Source organism: Cryptomeria japonica, chromosome 10, assembly GCF_030272615.1.
Source record: "Cryptomeria japonica chromosome 10, Sugi_1.0, whole genome shotgun sequence".
NCBI classification, from domain to species: Eukaryota; Viridiplantae; Streptophyta; class Pinopsida; order Cupressales; family Cupressaceae; genus Cryptomeria; species Cryptomeria japonica.
In genome coordinates this window covers 325,817,470-325,838,114 of record NC_081414.1, presented here as the reverse complement: position 1 = coordinate 325,838,114, position 20,645 = coordinate 325,817,470, and positions in this window count along the sequence as shown.

Genomic DNA, 20,645 nt, shown 5'->3' with positions numbered 1-20,645 from the left:
GATTTGTGTCATACCGGAGAGGATGAAGAGCCCTTGTAGAGGCAAAATTTGTTCAAGACCAGATGTAAGATATCCGATAAGTGTTGTAAAGTAGTTATTAATAGTGGTAGTTCAAATAACCTTGTTTCAGAAGAAATGGTTAATAAACTAAAGTTGGAAAGATTGAAACACCCTAAGCCTTATCAGATAGCATGTAGATGATCATAAGTTGTTAGTAAGTGAGCAATGCTTGGTGAAATTGAAAATTGGGAATTATCATGATGAAGTTTTGTGTGATATTATGCCTATGGATATTTTTTCACCTTTTGTTGGGTAGACCTTGGCAGTTTGATATACATGCAATACATTATGGGAGAAAGAAAATATACACTATTGTAGCGAATGGGATGAAACAAACCTTGTTACCCTTGGAGGAGCCCCTGAAGAGTGAAGTCTGTATGAATGCTAGAATTTGTTTGGTGGATGGAAGGAAATTCTTGGATGGAATGAGACATGAAAATGCGTGTTTTGCCTTAGTCCCTAAGAATACTAAGAACCTAGAACATGAAGAAGAACAACCCAAGGAGATAAAAGAGTTGCTGACAGAGTATGAAGATATCATTTCAGATAATGTGCTTGATGGATTACCACCTATGAGGAGTATCAGTCATTGCATGAACCTAATTCCTAGAGCTAGCTTGCTTAACAAATCTGCACACCGGATGACACCAACAGAGAATGAGGTGTTCAATAGACAAGTGCAGGAGCTATTGAAGAAAGGTTTGATCAAAGAAAGTTTGAGTCCTTATGCGATATTAGTAGTGTTAGCACCTAAGAAGAATGGAGAATAGAGGATGTGTACTGATTCCAGAGCAATAAGCAAGATCACAGTGAAGTTTCAGTTTCCTTTACCTAGGATCGATGACATAATGGATTGTTTGAGTGAAGCCAAATACTACACAAAGATAGACCTGAAGAGTTGATATCATCAGATCAAAATCAGAGAAGGAGATGAGTGGAATACATCATTCAACACAAATGAAGGATTGTATGAATGATTGGTGATTCCTTTTGGGTTGACTAATGCACCGAGTACTTTGATGAGGTTGATGGATGAGGTATTGAAGAAATTGTTGGGTAAGTTTGTTATTGTATATTTGGATGACATTCTAATTTTTCAATAAGACAAAAGAGGAGCATTTGTTGCATTTAAAATAAGTTCTGTAGAGGTTGAGGGAAGAGAAGTTGCTGATAAATCTAAAGTACAATTACATGAAATAAGAGTTAGTCTATTTGGGATTTTTGATATCTACGAATGGAATGAAGATGGACCCTAAGAAGGTAAGATAAATTGTTGAATGACCTACACCGGAAAGAATTGGAGAGGTAAGATCATTTCATGGATTGGCTAGTTTCTACAGGTAGTTTATAAATATATTCAGTTCAGTTAGTAGTCCTATGACTAAGACAATGAGATGAGATAGGAAAGAATTCAAGTGGACCACCAAAGCAAATAAAAGTTTTGAATTGCTAAAGGTCACTGAACAACCTATGTTAGCTTTACCAAATTTCAACAAAGTATTTCAAGTGGACTGCGATGCAAGTGGGAACACAATTGGAGCAGTATTGAGTCAGGAAGGGAGAGCAGTAGCTTATTTCAGTGAAAAGTTGAATGACGTTAGGAGAAGATATTCAGTGTATGATAAGGAATTTTATGCCATAGTTCAAGCCTTGAAGAAGTGGAGACATTACATGTTTCCTAAGGAATTTGTGTTGTATACTGATCATCAAGCCTTGCAATATTTGAATAGTCAGAGTAAGTTGAATCAGAGACATATGAGATGGGTAGAGTTCTTGCAGAGTTACACCTTTGTGTTGAAGCATAAAAGTGGAAATCCAAACAAAGTTGATGATGCATTAAGTAGGAGGAATTTGTTGATAGAGATGAGAGTGACAGTATTAGGATTTGATGAGTTGAAGACCTTGTATGATGATGACCCAGATTTTGTAGAACCTTGGAAAACATGTAGAGATCCGGTTATGGTGGATAAAAGTTAGTGATTGGATTACTTAATATAGGATAAGATGTTATTCAGAGGAGTTCAGTTGTGTATACCTAAGAGCTCTATGAGGGACAATCTGATAAAGGAGAAGCATAATGCAAGATTGGTCAAACACTTTGGTGTTGATAAAATAGTAGCATTGGTGAGTGAACATTACTTTTGGCCTCACATTCATAAGGATGTCATGAAATTTGTGCATAGCTATAGAGTTTGTCAAGTTGCAAAAGGTATTAGTCAGAATGTGGGATTATATAAGCCTTTGAAAGTACCTTAGAGACCTTGGGAGGACATAAGCATGGATTTCATACTTGGATTACCTAAGACACAAAGAGGAAATGATTCTATATTTGTGGTGGTGGATATATTATCAAAGATGGCTCATTTTATACCTTTTAAGAAGACATCAGATGCAGTGCATATAGCTGACTTATTTTTCAAGGAGGTAGTGAGATTACATGGATTACCTAAGAGCATAGATTCAGATAGAGACACTAAGTTTGTTGGTTATTTTTGGAGAACCCTTTGGATGAAGATGAAGACAAATTTGAATTTTAGTTCTACTTTTCACCCACAGACTGATGGATAGATAGAGGTAGTAAACTAGAGTTTGGTGAATTTGTTGAGATGCTTAGTTGGAGAGAAGATCAAAAGTTGGAATTTGATTCTTGCACGAGCAGAGTTTGCCTACAATAATTCAGTGAACATGAGTACCAGAAGAACACCTTTTGAGATTGTCATCGGAGCACACCCTAGAGGTATATCAGAATTGAGAGATATCCATAATGAAGACAAGAGGAGTGCAGAAGCATAAGAGTTTGCAGGCCACATGGTGGCCTTACATATTCAGGTTAAACAACGTTTGGAGGTTATGAATAGCAAGTATAAGGTAGAAAGCATATGAGAAAAGGAGACACAAAATTTGAAGTTGGTGATGAAGTGATGGTGAATCTGAGAAAATAAATATTTCTAGTTGGAAACTATAACATGTTTCAGATGAGGAATTTTGGACCTTGCAAGATCTTGAGGAAGTTCAGTTCTGAAAACACAAATGAAGTGGAGCTACCAGATAGTTTGAGTATTTCACCTATATTCAATATTGTAGATCTACATCAGTATGATAAACCAAAATTCAACAAAGACACTATTATAGACTTAGAGAAACAGTTGCCTTAGAAGGAACCAGATCATATTGAAGACATTTTGGACAGTAGGATTGGGCGTAGTAGCCAGAGTAACCAGTATAAGGAGTATCTTGTGAAGTTGAAGGACAAGCCAGTTAAAGAATCATCTTGTATTTCTTAGGTAGAGGTGAACCACCTTGGTTTTACTTTGACCCCAACAAAGTGAGGGACTCACTTTTTTTCAACAACCCCGGATGTCTTATGTAGGAGCATCCCCAGTTCTTGGCAATCTTGCATCAACCAAAAACATTTATTTTCTGTTTGTTTTCTGTTTTGCAGTTTCAACATTCCTTTCTGCATTTTCTTGCATTGCCTCACTAGATCTTGCAAAGCTGTATTTTTCTCGAGGACATGATCATCTTCCTTATTCTTAAACCACGAAGCATTTGGATCATTTTTCGTCAAGTTATTGATTCCGGATTTTGAGACAATTTTCTGGCACCAGAACCGCTTGGACCTGTTTTCTATTGGCAAATCTTATGGATTCATTTCATAGATTGAAAATCCCCAGTTCATTAATTCCAACATTCCTTGGCATGTGGCCGACCTTTCCTTTGATCCGCACTTCATCCTTTGATTTTTTGGAGAAATCTCTTTGGTGGAGGCCGACCTAGTGTTCTACATGTTTTATCTTGTTCTTCGGTATTTGATCCCTCTTGGGTCGACCAGATCCCTCTAAACCATATAAATCAATGTAATCTAGAATCATAATCCAATAAGATAGAACATAGATGATATATCCTAAGATTCAGAGGTTCGGAGTTGACCAATTTTGTAATTGACCATGTATGTAACAGGCCAGTGAGTCAAATCTTGTAACTCGAATGTTATCGGTTATCTGTAATCAGTTTTCATGATCTAATTCATTCAGTTCTACATTTCCTCTATCATATCCTCTTGTTTTCATTGTGTTTGCTGTCGCTGCCCAATTCTGATTGATCTCTTTGAGGTCCCTCCTAAATGGAGACTGCACCAAACTTGATCCAAAAGTGCTTTATAAAACGTGCCTCCAATATGTATTGATAGGACCATATCCAAAAATGCCTTGTAGATCATGCCTTCATCACATCTGGATAGGACCAGACCCAAAATACTTTCCAGTAAGGTAGATACTAGACCTCAAAACTGCATAAAGTAAATATACATACATTGCATAATAATAGAATAGCATATACTGAAGCAAACTATTGGACCAAACCAAAAGCATACACGTCGAACCAAATCATATCAATAACACCAATGACAACATGCCAACACTAATGAGTCATCTTTTGAGAATCCTCCCATCATTGTTACTATAACTTCACCTATTGTGGCTATTACTTCTCAAGAACAAGCAAATCCCTCACAAGCTTTAGTCACAGGTGTTGATGATGATTCTTCCTTACCACCATGGTTGTTCTCAAATTCTCCTAAGAGGAAGAAACAAGCTATTTCTCCAAATGATTTTGATTTCAGTCAACTCATTTTTACCAAACCTAAGACTACCAAAAAAGCTAAAACCTTGTCAAGGATGAAGGTAGATAAAGCTAAGAACAAATATGTAGAGATTGCCATTCCTCCTACTGATAAGGACATTGATCAAGTTTAGTCAAATTATTCTATTAGTAGGGTTGATTTGGGCAAAAAAACTCATGACTTTGTCAAAGGAGATATTCAAATAGCATTAGATACTATCATTGATAGGTAAGATGAGGTCAAAATCAAGAAATATAAGTTTAAAGAACAGGTTGAATAACTCACTACTATTCTAATCAAGGTGACCAAGTCCTCTGAAGAAATTAACCAATCACTTCATCATTGGATGAATAGGTTATGAAGAGAGCTGAGCAAGTAGCTTCATGAAGCAGAGCAATGGGTGAATGGATGGATAAAATGCTTAGTCAAGGAACATGGCTCCTAAGTTTAGCTGTCACCATGGTCAATAATATTGACACTATGGAAACTGAGGTGGATAACGCTATAAAAATCTTCTCCAAAGAGTTGGAAACACAAGAGAAGGACTTTGATAGATGGTTGAAAGTTGATGATTTTGACTCAGATGTTCTTATAGAAAAGGGTGCCATTCCTTCTCAGAATATGTATGTTGAGCAACAAGAAGCTTTGGAGCATCAAATGAATACTCTAGAGAAGCTTATCAAAGACCTAATAAAGCTCAGAAGGAATGTTTGGATATAAAAAAAGAGATTATTGACAAAGTATCATAAATTCCTTGTACTTTATTAAATGAAATCCAGAGAGTTCTTGATGTTGATGAAATCATCAAAGAATTTAGTTTGTTGCTAACTGCTGAAATTGAGAGAGATAACTTCTCTTTGTCCTCTATTGAAAAGTTGGTTGATCTTCAGTTCATTCTAAATTTTTTGGATTCTCTCTTCAAGAAACATAAGAAATGATGTGTTTACTTGTGAGATTCTATTACATGGGTCAAGGTCATCACCAATCATACTCAGGGACTTGATGATGTTGGCAATTGACACTCAATTGGTTGGTTTCACTATGTTGTCATTGATAGCAACATGGCATTGTGTTCTGACTTTATGTTTTGGTTCAGTTGTGTACCAGCAGGAAATTCACAGACACTACATTGGCACTGACATCGATAGGACAAAAGGATTTCTTTGATTACTGACAATGCAGGCCAACATGGTTTAGAATATGGTTATCGGTATTGGAGGCTGACATCTCTTAGATCCGACATCGACAATTGTTCTTCATATTTATGCATTTATGTTATCTGACCAATATGTAATTTGATATTGCATATATCTTTGTAAGCTGACATAAGGCATGATAATTTGTATAAGGTATATAGGTCAGCTTGATAGATCATTTTGATATGGACATACAATAGGAGATTATGGATATGCAAATGTAGTATGATGTGAAATATATCAGAGAGATTATGTATGTGAGGAAATTCATGTAAGGGTTATTCTAGTAAAAGGTTTAGGGTTACAGACTGGAACAAATAGAGCTTAAACCGGAACTGTATTCTGGCATAAAAGATGCTATCTTAGCAGTTCAACACTTCTCCGGATTGTAGTTTGGATTTTTATGTAGTCAGTGAGGCTCCTTTTGTGATTGAGCAGTGTGCTCTAGGCTATAAGCCTTTCTGCAAGTGCAAGCCCCTCATATTTTGTAATATCTCTTCATATGGACAGTGGATTGATATTCTGGGTCACAAATCCCACCGTGGTTTTTCCTCTTTGAGGTTTTCCATGTATAATTCTGTGTGTTATGGTTCTTATTTATGTGATTGACTTATTGGTTGCTTTACTTCTTTCAATTCTATATGTACTGGTATACCGGTTGGTGTATGTATGTTTTAATAAGGCTAAAATTAATCATTCCAGTATAACATTGATTCACCCCCCCTCTCAGTGTTATTGAATTCCAATAGACGACGCCCAAATAAAAATTGCTCTACAAAAGTTTGAAGAATTTCAGGAACGAGATCAACGTGAAGATAATGATTAAGAAGAGAGATCAGAAAGTTGATGAAATTGTCTTTGCACTGGTAGAATAGAGTAATACTCCACCGGTAGGAGATTCTTCATCCAACTGAGAAGTACCCTTTTGGGGGTATTGCAACAAGTTGAAAATCATGCAGAATACCCTCAGTTGATGGTGAGAAGATATATTTCTACTTTACCGGGAGATGTGTTAAGTTTTCAGTTAACTGAGGAGCATTCAATGCGGTTGGTGAAAGATATGTCATTATAAATCAGCTGATTTCCCTCATTTTCAACTCATCGAACATTCAAATTATCAGAGAGCGTGAAAACTAAGTGAAGGCATTCAAGGTAAAGGTGCAAAGTGATTCCTTTAGACATTCAGAATATTTTCAGGCAGTAAAAGGTATTTTTCAATGGCCTCTTCTTCTGCTCCTGAATTTATTCCAACCCTACCATTCTGGAAAATGTGAAATTCCCTAGGTCCGTGTTTAAGATAATTCCTGAAATTGTGAAGCAAGATGACTCTGTAGGGGCATTCTCAAAAATTCCTAAAGGTGTAGAATTTACAGAAGACCCTAGGATTTATATACATTGCAATATAGAAGAACTAGGTTATGAGGAATTAATGAAAATGTTTACTAAGGTCATTTGTAATGAACATGGTGCTGTTAAACTCGAACACAAGATTGTGGAAACTCTAGGTTTTGTGGAGATACTGAATATCCCTCAATTTCCAGAGGAAGTGGTAAGGATTGTATTGAGTAGAGCACATGGAGAATTCTTATGGTTGGATTATGTTTGCAAGATAACCCAACAAGCAATTAGGGCAGTTACTGGTTTACCCTCAACTGATAGTAGACCTAACAAGACAAAGAAGATTCCCAACAACAAAGTGATAAGCTTAACCAGAGAAACATCTAACAATAGATCACTTAGAGTAAATGATATTAAGGACATCAATGTGAGATTTGTAATTATGGTGCTAAGTTACAAGGCCACGCATGCTAACAGAATCAACTCTATTTCTAGTCTCTGTATATACAGTGCTTATGAGATGGTAAACAACAATGTAGTGATAGATGTATGTGAATGATTAATAGATGAGCTTATTGACAATTTGAAAAAGATTAAGGGAGACAAGAAAGGAACATTCCATTTTGGAAATTTGTTGCTATGTTTAATGCTATATTTCACCAAAGAGATCCCTGATACAGGGCCCAAAGACTTTGGTTATGATATACCGGTAGGAAAACAACTATAGGAAGCTTTTACCGGTATGGGAACTGCTAGAGACAATAGCATAATAGATTACTTCAAAACTTTCCAAGCTAAGATGAGAGCTAGAGAAAGGTTACCACAAAGTATAGTAGATAAATATGACAATTTTTTTTGTTTTGTTATCAAAAGAGATGAGACATGGAGGGAGGTAGTACTCCCTAGGACTATCTAGGTCACCAAGATGGGATATAAAGTAGATCTTACTATTCTGGAAACATATGCTAAAGCTTTACTGGAAGCATCGAGAGAACCATTAGAAAAAGGTCTTTGGTAGTGCTGAGACTATTGAGAGTGATGTAAATCTATTGAAGAAAAGGAAGAAAAGAGAAAAATACATTAGAGATGATTCTAAGAAAGTAAAGGAAATCAAAGAAAATGTCATGAACATCAGTGGCATATCAACTAGTGAGCTTGAAGGACTTCAACCATAGGCACATATTTCACTAGTTGACACATCTCCTGGAACTGACAGTGAGAAGGCAACATAATTTAAAAGAGTTGAAAGAAGGAAGATAAAACCTTCACCTGTACCCTCTCCTTTACCTAAGAGAACAAGGAATTTGAGAAAGAAACAACAGGTAGTAAGGTGACCACCCAATAAACTAACACCAAAGAAGAAACAACAACCGATTACCCCTCCTTTGAATGATTTGTTGAATGAAATAACTGATGACGACAATTTGGCTGATGTACAAAAACTGTATAATACATTTAATGATTCTGATAGGGAAAGAATTGAGAACAATATTATTTTACACTTGGACATATATAAGAAGGTTCTAATTGAAGTTGTGGATGACTTACCTAATGAACTTTATAGAATATTGGAAGCAAAAAGGATAGCAGTGATGGAATTAGATAAGAAATTGAAAATTGAAAAACTTCTAGTTGTACATCCTATTAATTCAAAAGAAGAAATTGATGAATTGATTTCTGAGGCTAACCGATCCATTGTTGCCAGTGGGCACCAACAAGTAAGCTTAATGGCAAGAAGAGTGAAAGAGATTGCAGATGAGGCTGCAGATAATTGGGATATTGTTTTTGTGGAAAAGGAAAAACAAGAGTAAAGGAACTGACCTAAAAAGGCATTTAAAGTGTATCGGAAGGACAAAGACAAGGGCAAAGGAAAAATTGGTGGAGTTCCAAACATCAAGATTACTGACAATCTACCACCACCTTTGGTTAATGCACCGGTACACTAAGAAGATCCACCAGTTATTGACACTGAAGGTATTACACATGATGATACAAATTCTGAATCTGAGATACTCTTTACCATGAATGTGGATACTCAAGAAGTAAATATTGTTGTGGATAAGGATAATTTAGAGGTTAAGGCAAACAATGTTGATAGTGGCAACATGGTAGAGAAACTGGTAGAAACTGTTGAAGTTGAGATCCCAACCCAAATAGAGCAACCGTTAGAAACTAAAAAACCTACTGAAGGTAAAGATGCTGGCACAGGGCCACCAGAGACAGAGATACTGATAGTTGAACTTTCAGAAAAATAAACTGAGGCAGAGGTACACACTGAAAAAGAGAAATTGGCAATCCCAGAGACAATAAAACAGTCTGAGAAACCTTTGCAGGTTGAGATGAAAACCTAGAATGATCCATCGAAGGAAAATGCAAGAAAAATGGTTATACCTGATAGAAGCACAGAGGTAGTAAAGATAATTGGTTAGACATTTGACACATCTACAGGTGAATTAAAACCTACCAATGTTACAGAGGTACTTTTGGATTCAATCAAGAAGATAATGAATTGCAATGCATTGGCCTACAAGGCAATTGATAATACTTTACCAGTTCTTAAATTGATTGCACCAAATTGTAACGTAGATCATATTAAGGATTCTTTAGGTAAATTGGACACATTGTCCAAATTTATTGCTGACAATTTAACAACTATTGACAAGGTGAATGAGGACACAATAAAGGAGAGAGTTGAAAAAGAGAAAAACAAATTCTTTGAAGACACCATAAAGAAGTGTATAGACCACTTGATCACATTATTATTGTTACTTATCTCTACAATTTTGGAGTACAAAGAGCTATATAAGGAAACATGCAAACCTCAGCTTTTGATAGCAGACATAGATAAGGAGATCAGTAAAACATAGAAAGAAAGAGATGACATAGCTGATAATATAATTTGTTCATCCGGACATATGTCAGTTTTTGAGTAGGAAATGGTAGGTTTTGAGGAGAAATTAGAGAAACTTGAAAAAGAGAAGGCAAGGATAAGGTCAAATCCCCAAGAACCGAAAAATAAACCTGGTCCCAAGTTGGACAATTTTATCTCTTAAAGAATTGAAATATCTAAGGCATTACTTCAAGGAGGGCGATCATCGGAAGAACACATGCACTATCTCACCGACACAATCCAACAGACTGAGGCAACCTTGAAGGACAACAAAAGGTTTATGCAGAGTCTAAATCTAGTTTTGGCAGATATTCTTAAGATTGCAACCAACCGATTACAAACTTTGAGGTGAATTTTTTGCACTCGTTTGACTATTTTGACAACCTTTGTCATTGATGTCAAAGGGGGAGTAGTGGAGAGAAAAATACTTATACAAAGGAGATCATTTGCCTAAGGGGAGCACATCTTTCTAGAAACTTTTTGGACTTCAGTTTTTGGATTTTTCTCATGAGTGTTGCCATCAATGCCAAAGGGGGAGATTGTTGGCATTCTACACTCTTATGAGAATAGTAGATGTTGTCATTGATGACAACAAACTCGTAATCATTTGGTTGTTGGCATATGGACACTCTAATGAGACATTGTGTGTGATTGAAGGTTTTGTCATTGATGGCAACCTTACAATCCTATGGCACCGGCAAGACATTATACCGGCAAAGCATTACACAGGCAACCTTGCAATCCTATGGCACCGACAAGACATTATACCGACATCAACAAAATCAATGTACACCGACACCGGCACAAAAGATGTACACCGGACAGAAGGAAATATGTATATCGGCACAGAGGCCGACAAGACTTTTGATATGTAATATTTTGTTTATCATTGTAAGCCGACTTGGCAAATTGTAAAATGACTCTTGTATATAAAAGAGATCATTGTAGGCATTTGTAGGATATGGATAGAATGTAATAAATAAATTATAAGGTAGACCTAATGTGCAAATTGTAGGTCAAGGGTATATGTAAAGAAAAGAGCAAGAACCAGTACTGAATCTAGCATTGAAGATGCTATTGTAAAGCAGTACAGAATATTGGATTTGTGTAAATCCTCTTTGTAAGTCAGTGTGACTTCTTGTTGAGCAGTGAGCTCTAAGGCAGTTGGCCTTCCTGCATGGGCATGCCCCTATTGTAAGTAATATTCTCTTATTGGCCAGTAAGTGAATATTGTGGGTCACAAATCCCACCGAGGTTTTTCCCACACCGGGTTTCCTCATTAAACATCTTGTGTTATGGTGTTCTTTTCATGTGGATACTTTTGATTCTGTTATTTGCATTAATTCTTGCATACCGGTATACTGTTACTTTATATTCTGCATATTCAGTTTTAAGAAAATTTCATAACCGGTCAGATACTGATTCACCCCCCCCTCTCAGTATCTATGGGAACCCTAACAATTGGTATCAGAGCTTGGTCCTCTATTTTCAAAAGCCTAACAGCTTGAGGAAGATCTTGACACCAGTAAAGATGGAAAATCAGATGAAGCAACTTGAAGGAGCTCTTACTGACTATGATGCAGAGAAGTTGAAAAATATCAAATTAGAAGATGATTTAAAAGCAGCTCAGGACATTATTCAGGCACTTCAAGAAAATCTTACTGTTACAAGAAATAAGAGAACTTTTTGAAAAATTGCAAAATGAAAATGATGAAAAGGAATCATTAAATGATATGATAAGCAAATTGAAACAAGAGATCATGACAACAAAAAATGAAATGCAGGATATGACTATGAGATTCTGCAAAGAGATTGAGGACAGAAAGAAGAATGAAGAAGAATTGACTAGAAGACTAAGTGATGCAGCAAATGAGAACACAAGACTTAGCTATGAAAATGATATGTTGAAGACAGATCTGATGCATACTCAAAATGACTTGAATGAACTAATGAGACAAAAAGAGATCTTGGAAAGGGAATTGGAAACTGCAAATCAACACAAAAAAAAATTCAAGAAAAGCTCAGAAGAACTTGGTACCTTATTGAAGAATCAAAAATCCAAAGGTGACACTTCTGGAGTTGGATTTGAAGTTGGAGAAAGCTCCGGTACTGCAAATACCCAGGATCAAAGCAAACCGGTAAGACCCTCTAATACTTACAAATTCAATGGAAAATGCTTTAACTATAATAAATATGGTCATAAGGCAAATGAATGTAGATCTAGGAATTATCAAAACATCAATCCTCCCACTGGTCAATGCACCAAATGCAACAAAATTGGTCATAACTCTGAAAATTGCAGAATGAATGTAAGATGTTTGTAAAGCGGAAAAATTGAACCCTAGTTGTTCTCCCCTCCCCAACTCCAAGGAGAGAGAAGGGAGAGTCACTAGGGTTGATGGTTTTCACTTAGGAGAGACTTTACATTCAAAAGAGGGGTTGAAACACACAAGATCCAATCCCACGCAATGCAAGATTGGATTCTATATGAGTTTCAAGGGTTGTGACATCAAGGATACCCTCTTTTGTAAAGAATGTAGAAAGATTGAACTAGGAATGCATATAAAGTAGGAAAGATTCGCTTATAAACAGAGATAGGGATATGGGATGAAGCCGCGGACCTGGAATTAGCAGTAAAATGTCAAGACGGTGCTGTTCTGCAAATTTGAGCGAAAGTTGACGGGACGATGGCGCCCGACGTGCACAAGGTCCTCCGAAAAATCCGTGAAACGAAGGGGGATCTGTTCGTCTCTGCACAAGGATTCCAGATCTTCAATTACAGCAGTGTACTTGCAACCTACACACAGAAAAGAGAGGACGATTGGGGGGTTAGGGATGAGGGGTTTGCCTTTAGGTCAAACCCCGGTTTTGGAATTAACCAAGAAATGAGAATGCTGTAAATGTAAATGTTTGTAATGTAAACAAGTACTGATACCTTGTTGTAAGAATGTTTGTATTCTTACATGTGAAGGTGTAATATATGTAGTATGTTGTATGTTGTATGTGATCTCCTCTTCAATGGTTGAATCCTTGTCTTGAATGCAACACCTAGCCTTGAATGGAGACTTAGAATGCTCAATTGCTTGAAGGAATGCTTGAATGCTTGAATGTTTGAATGTTTGAATATTGCTTCCGCGTCTTGCTCACATATGTCCTCCCCCTTTTGAGAGAGGGAATGTAGTTTATATACTTGTCAATTAGGGCTAATAGACTGATTTTCCCGACCTTAAGCTGACCTAGAAACATTATTTTCCAATTTGCAAACTTAAAGACCCGATGCCCAAAAGAGACCGGGCCCAAAATAGGGCCAGGGACCAGGGCACTGGGCGCCATGGTCCTGGGGGACCAGGGCACTGGGCGCCATGGTCCTGGGGGACCAGGGCACTGGGCGCCCTAGTCTAGAAGGACCAGGGCGTTGGGCGCCATGGTCCCACCTCCCAGGACAGCAGGGTGCAAGGAGGGATCAGGCCAGGGTGCAGAAAAATGCAGTTTTTGGTGTTATAAGCAAGTTTCGGGGTCTCCATTCAGGTTCAACATTGCGCTGCCATCGTGAAGACCCAAATGCAGTCGAAATTGCAAGTGTCACAATTTTAGGATGCTACATTTAGCCCCCACTTTAGCGGGAGTATAAGCGTACGCTCATACTTCCGGTAAAGTACAAGGAAACAACATTGAAAGACTTTCACCACATCAAGGAGGCAAGATACACCGAGCCCCTAGTGGACTAAGGATCTTACGACTTCAATTGACAAAGTAAAAGGGAAGATCACGAGGGAGAACCATGACTGTTAGTAGTAAGGTTCCCTCACTATGAGTCATGCAAGAAATATATCAAAAATTTTCAAGGCAAAGCTAAATTGTCAAGAAATTTTCAAGTATCTTGAAAAGATATGAACAGGATGTATGCCCCCCTACGTTAAAGCAATCACACATGCCTCACCGAGGGTGATTGCTTTAAGGTAGTGATACATATAAGAAAATGAAAAAGGAGCATGTTATCACAAGGATTTAGCCCCCAAGTGTGAGATAAGCCCAAGGATAATAGGCACAAAACACAAAGCACAAGGTGACTTCGCTTTCCTCGGGGTCAGTATGCTGTACGATAATTCATGTATATCATATGTATGTATGCATAATTGTTCTTCATTCCCCAATCAAGGAAGGTCACCTAGAAGAAGGGAACACATGTGTCTTTTGAGTCAACATGAGAGAGACCAAGAGATCTCAATGCTTTGCATCATCCTCAAGTAGACAACACTAGGGACAACAAATAGAAGAATGAGAATAACACATAGAAGAAGTAACAAAAGAGATCAAGAGAGGAGGAGAGAGTCTACTATGCTAATGAACTAGTCTAGCACGTCATCTACCCCCCGATCTTGCTGATTAGTATTTCGGGAAGGTAGGAAACATGCTAGAGGAGGAACATCCAACACAACAGATGGAGCTATCACAAGATCCAAACAAGGGCTATGTTCATGTTTCGAGCCACGTTGTTCTTGTCTAGGAGCTAGGATAAGTGCTTTAGAAAATTCGTTAGATAAATGGTTATCAACATCAACATATTCATATTCACTATCAGAATGAACAGGAGTAACATTTTCATCATGAATAACATTTTCATCTATATCATCATCAAGATTTATAAAAATAGGATATTTAACTCGCACAGGATCAAGACCATTATGCATCTTATGTTTAGGAGATTTTGGCTCAATTTTCGGCTGAGGAGAAAATGGAATAATACTAGCTGAAGGTGTTTTTGGGGATTGCAAAGTTTGAGAAGCAACTGCCTGAGCTCTAAGAAGGCGCTTTCGTTGGCGTTCATGTGCAGAACGATTCCGTCTAGTCTTAGTAGGAAGTTGAGAAGATTGAGGAGGAGGAATGTTCTCATCCTTTTTACTTGGGTGTTTAGGTTGTGGTCTCTTAGGTTGAACAATAGGAGAAGAGAAAGGTCTCTTCTCTCCATAAGAGGAAGGAGGAGGAACTGCTCCATATAAGGGAGGAATATTTGGTTTAGGAAGGAGACCAAGCCCCTCATGACGAGGAGGTATAGGTCTACTTTTAGAAAGTTTATTAGATATAGGCATAGTCACATTCATAGGGATGGGTTGGGAATCTTCTTGAGGAAAGACATTAGTTTTATCTTTCAAAGGAAGAACTTCCTTCTCAAGAATGATAGGAATGTCAAGTTTGGGTGTTCTAGGTTCACTTAGAGATAGGATCATATCTTTTTTCCACTTTTGATAAGATTTGAAAAGATGATCACTTCGCGGAGGAAGAGATTGGAATTGTTTAGGCCAAAAATAATCAATAGGAACGCTAGAAGTTCTTTCAGCAGGTTTAAAGAGGCTATGATTGATAGTAACAATTTCACCATTATGGGGAAATTTCAGACACTTATGAATAGGAGAAGCAATAGCTTTCATGGAAGATAGCCAAGGATAGCCTAGCTTCACACGAAATTGTTTGGATGATGGAATAATAGCAAAGTCCACATCAAGGGATTTGTTATGGACCTCAATAGGTAATGTAATAGAACCAATTGTAGGAGAAGAAAATGCATCAAATAGTTTCACAACCACATTTGTTTCATCATAGATCACTTGATTCAATTGCAAAGTAAAAAGAAATTCTCCAGTAATGACATTAACCATGCAAGAAGGATCAATAAGCACCCCACGGCAAGGTGTATTCTTGACTTTTGCAGCTATATATAAAGGACCATTAGGTGCCCTGATAGTTTCACTAGAATCAAAGGTGATGGAAGGTTCTTTAGGGATTTTCTGCTGCTCTACAAAGTTAATCACATTCGGAGCCATAGACACAAGATCATCAGGTGAGATAGATGAATCATTAGTATCAATCACATTAGAGGTATGAGAAGGTAATGGATCAGTAAAAATCAGAGGAGCTACAGATGTGTTGCCTTTATCATTCACACCAAAAATAGAGATAGTATTATTATCAATCAAATCTTGAATTTTATCCTTTAAAGCAAAACATTTTTCAGTATCATGCCCAGGTTGACGATGAAATTGACAAAAAGATTTGTTATCAAAATAGAGTGAATTAATCTTTGCAGGATCTATTTGCCTTATAGGAGGAAGAGTAAGCACATTTTGTTCCAATAACTTATTCATAATACTATGCAATGATTCACTCAAAGGAGTAAACTTTCTCTCTTTCTTGAAAAACTTAGAAATAGGAGGCACACCTGATGCTGCATTCACATTGTTGTTGATGATGTTTTCATTGAATTTAATTGACTCTCTGTTTGGTTTAAACTTCCCAAATGGTTGTTGACTACTATCACCCTTATCACTCAAAGCCATAGGATTTGCTTGTTCCATTTGACTCACAGTCAGTTGATAATTGTGAAGAGTTGTGCACAACTGTTGGAAAGAAGTAAACTCAGAAAATAGAAGTTTTTCTCTAATATCCTTTTGTAAATTAGAAATAAAGATTCTTTGAATATCATTGTCAGGCACTGGAAAAGAAATTTGAGCATACAAATGCGTATATCTACTAATGAAATTAGTCACTTTTTCTTTAACACCTTGTTTACAATGCATTAAATCAATCAAAGTAACTTTAGGACTTATATTGTTTTGAAATTGTTGAATAAAAGCATTGGCAAGTTGTTCGAAAGAAGTAATAGAATAGGATGGCAACGAGCAATACCATTGTAGGGCTTTATCTCTTAATGTTCTAGTAAACAGTTTTGCAAGCAACCTTTGGTCATAAGCAAAATCAGTACATATTGTTAGAGGATCACCCTTACCATTATAAAGCTCCAAATGCAGAATTTCAACATGTTTAGGGGGGATAGCTCGAACAATGTCAAGAGAAAGTGGGCTCGCAACATCAAATGTGGGCACACTAAACTTAGATTGATTCATAGAGGCAATTTGTTGCTGCAAAGAAGAGATAGTTTGTGCAAGATTGTTAATGGTCGCTTCAGTCGAAGAGTTCATATTAGATGTGTTAGATTATGATGGAGGTATTATGTTATTGAAAGAAGGTAGAGAGTAAGGTGGTGGGACACTATGATAGTTAGTCATAGGAGATGATTGGAAAGGAGGAACACTACAAGGAGGAATGGAATGGTTAAATGAATTGCCCCCTTGTGTCATGTTCATTTGTGGAGATATAATAGGAACACTCATTGAAGGAATGAATGAAGAAGTCGGATTGAATGAAGGAAGAGGGTTGATTGAAGAAGAAGGATTGCCCCCATGACTAGTGATCATAGGAGGAATATCTTGTATTGAAGTAGTCATTATGTTTGATGTAAAAGTAGGTATACTAGCAATAGGAGTTGTCAAAGGAATAGAATGATTAACTTGAGTAGGAGGTTGTGTATAACCTAAGGTTTCGGCACAACTTTTCATCGGCATCACATTCGAATCCACAATGTGTGCAATACCACGCAAAATATCAATTCCATTCTTATCACTTTGAACCATACATTTTAGACCCTCAATTAATGAAAGAGCTTCACTATCAGGGTATTCTTGAGACATCCATTGTCGAAAATCATTAAATTGGTTATCCAATTTTGAAAGTTGTTCTATAGAAACCTCATGGAGAGCTTCTTCATCATTAAGAGGATTAGAGGAATTACCCATGTCCTTGTTAAAAAGGCAATTCAAATTAGGTTCCATCTCCTCAGTAATTAAACCTTGGAAAGACTTAATTCTAAGGCTTCGTCTAACGGGAATAGTGTAAGTAGGGCTTATTGTTGTAGAACTCATGCACTAAAGAGAGAGAGAAGATTTTGAATTTTAGAGGTAGCAAATTTCAATAAAATCAGCCAATCTCCTAGATTTAAGCTGTTAAATGCAATCAAGACAATCTCCCAAAATTTCAGAAAAAATGTCAGGGACTGTGGCGAACGGAGTGCACACGGTCCTCGCAACTTTTTTCAAAATTTTCAGGGATGAAAGTTATGATGATTTTAAAGCTAATCTGAAGAAATTGAGTGATTTTATGATCTGTAGATAGGCCAAATTAAAGTTGTAATCTCAAAATTGAACCCTACCATGATTGTTGAAAAATGTAAGTTTTGAATCTTGAAAAAGAGGGGGAAATTGAAATTTTGAATTTTATGATTTTAGAGGGAATACCAAAAGCAATGCAAGTTTTGAAATTTAAAAGTTGACTCGATTTCATGCAAAATTCAAATTTGAAAGCGGAAATCAGAGTTATTGCAATTAAGCACTTAATTTCAAAAGTCACAAATTACAAAAATTTGAATAAAGCACTGAAATTTCGAATGAATGCCAACACACTTTTCAGATTTAGGACTGTAAGAAACACAATTTTGATAGGAATTTCAATTTCAACAATTTTTGAATGATTAGAAGCCTCAATCCAAGCAATCGCTAGACCAACTTTGACTTTAATTTTGAAAGTGTTAAAATTGATAAAATCAGCCAAAATTCTGGATTTTAGCAGAAAAATACAGTAAGATCTAGCTCCTGAAATTTCGGAAAAAATGTCGGGGACGATGGCGCTCGAGGTGCACGCGGTCCTCGCAACTTTTTTCCAAATTTTCAAGGATGAAAGATATTGTGATTTTATTGCGGAATCCAAAGTTACAGCCGATTTGGAAGTGTTTTGATTAGTGAAATTATCAGTCAAAGGTTGAATCAAGGTGGTCTTAAAAATTAGGGTTTTGACATTTAACCACTTAATTTTAAGAATTAAAGCACAAATATGAATTGACAATTTGCAATAGAAGGGTAGATCTGAAACAAGCATTAACAATTAAACATTTCACAAGTTTAATTACTAAAAAGAAAATTTTAGGGTTTTTATGCAATCAACCTCTAAAATTTGCAAAAGATGAAACATGGAAATATAATTAGGAAAGCAAAATTTTCAGATCTAACCATGAATAATCAGAATGAGGATGTTCATGTTGGGTTCACCAAAATGTAAAGCGGAAAAATCGAACCCTAGTTGTTCTCCCCTCCCCAACTCCAAGGAGAGAGAAGGGAGAGTCACTAGGGTTGATGGTTTTCACTTAGGAGAGACTTTACATTCAAAAGAGGGGTTGAAACCCACAAGATCCAATCCCACGCAATGCAAGATTGGATTCTATATGAGTTTTAAGGGTTGTGACATCAAGGATACCCTCTTTTGTAAAGAATGTAGAAAGATTGAACTAGGAATGCATATAAAGTAGGAAAGATTCACTTATAAACAGAGATAGGGGTATGGGATGAAGCTGCGGACCTGGAATTAGCAGTAAAATGTCGAGACGGTGCTGTTCTGCAAATTTGAGCGAAAGTTGACGGGACGATGGCGCCCGGCGTGCACACAGTACTCCGAAAAATCCGCGAAACGAAGGGGGATCTGTTCGTCTCTGCACAAGGATTCCAGATCTTAAATTACAGCCGCGTACCTGCAACCTACACACAGAAAACAGAGGACGATTGGGGGGTTAGGGATGAGGGGTTTGCCTTTAGGTCAAACCCCGGTTTTGGAATTAACCAAGAAATGAGAATGCTGTAAATGTAAATGTTTGTAATGTAAACAAGTACTGATACCTTGTTGTAAGAATGTTTGTATTCTTACATGCGAAGGTGTAATGTATGTAGTATGTTGTATGTTATATGTGATCACCTCTTCAATGGTTGAATCCTTGTCTTGAATGCAACACCTAGCCTTGAATGGAGACTTAGAATGCTCAATTGCTTGAAGGAATGCTTGAATGCTTGAATGTTTGAATGTTTGAATATTGCTTCCGCGTCTTGCTCACATATGTCCTCCCCCTTTTGAGAGAGGGAATGTAGTTTATATACTTGTCAATTAGGGCTGATAGACTGATTTTCCCGACCTTAAGCTGACCTAGAAACATTATTTTCCAATTTGCAAACTTAAAGACCCGATGCCCAAAAGAGACCGGGCCCAAAATAGGGCCAGGGACCAGGGCGTTGGGCGCCATGGTCCTGGGGGACCAGGGCACTGGGCGCCCTAGTCCAGAAGGACCAGGGCATTGGGCGCCATGGTCCCACCTCCCGAGACAGCAGGGTGCAAGGAGGGATCAGGCCAGGGTGCAGAAAAATGCAGTTTTTGGTGTTATAAGCAAGTTTCGGGGTCTCCATTTAGGTTCAACGTTGCGCCGCCATCTTGAAGACCCAAATGTAGTCGAAACTGCAAGTGTCACAATTTTAGGATGCTACAATGTTATGTTTGTGGAAGATTTGGTCATTTATCAAATAAATGCAGAACACAAACCGACATAGGTTATGGGAAAGCTATTCAGAAAAATAATGTAACTTGTTATGCATGTAACAAAATTGGTCATATTGCTAAATTCTGTAGAAGTAAAGGTACACCGGTAGATAACAAAAGTACTAGCTTGAAAGGTAAAGAAAAGGTTGAAGAGGTTAAGCAAGAATTTTCAAAGCAATGGATTAGAAAAGGTGATCTAAATATTGGGGTTACTCCTCCACCGGTAGAACCAACAAATGCTTCACCGACAAGACAATATGATGCTCCACCGACAAGACAGAGCAATGCTCCACCG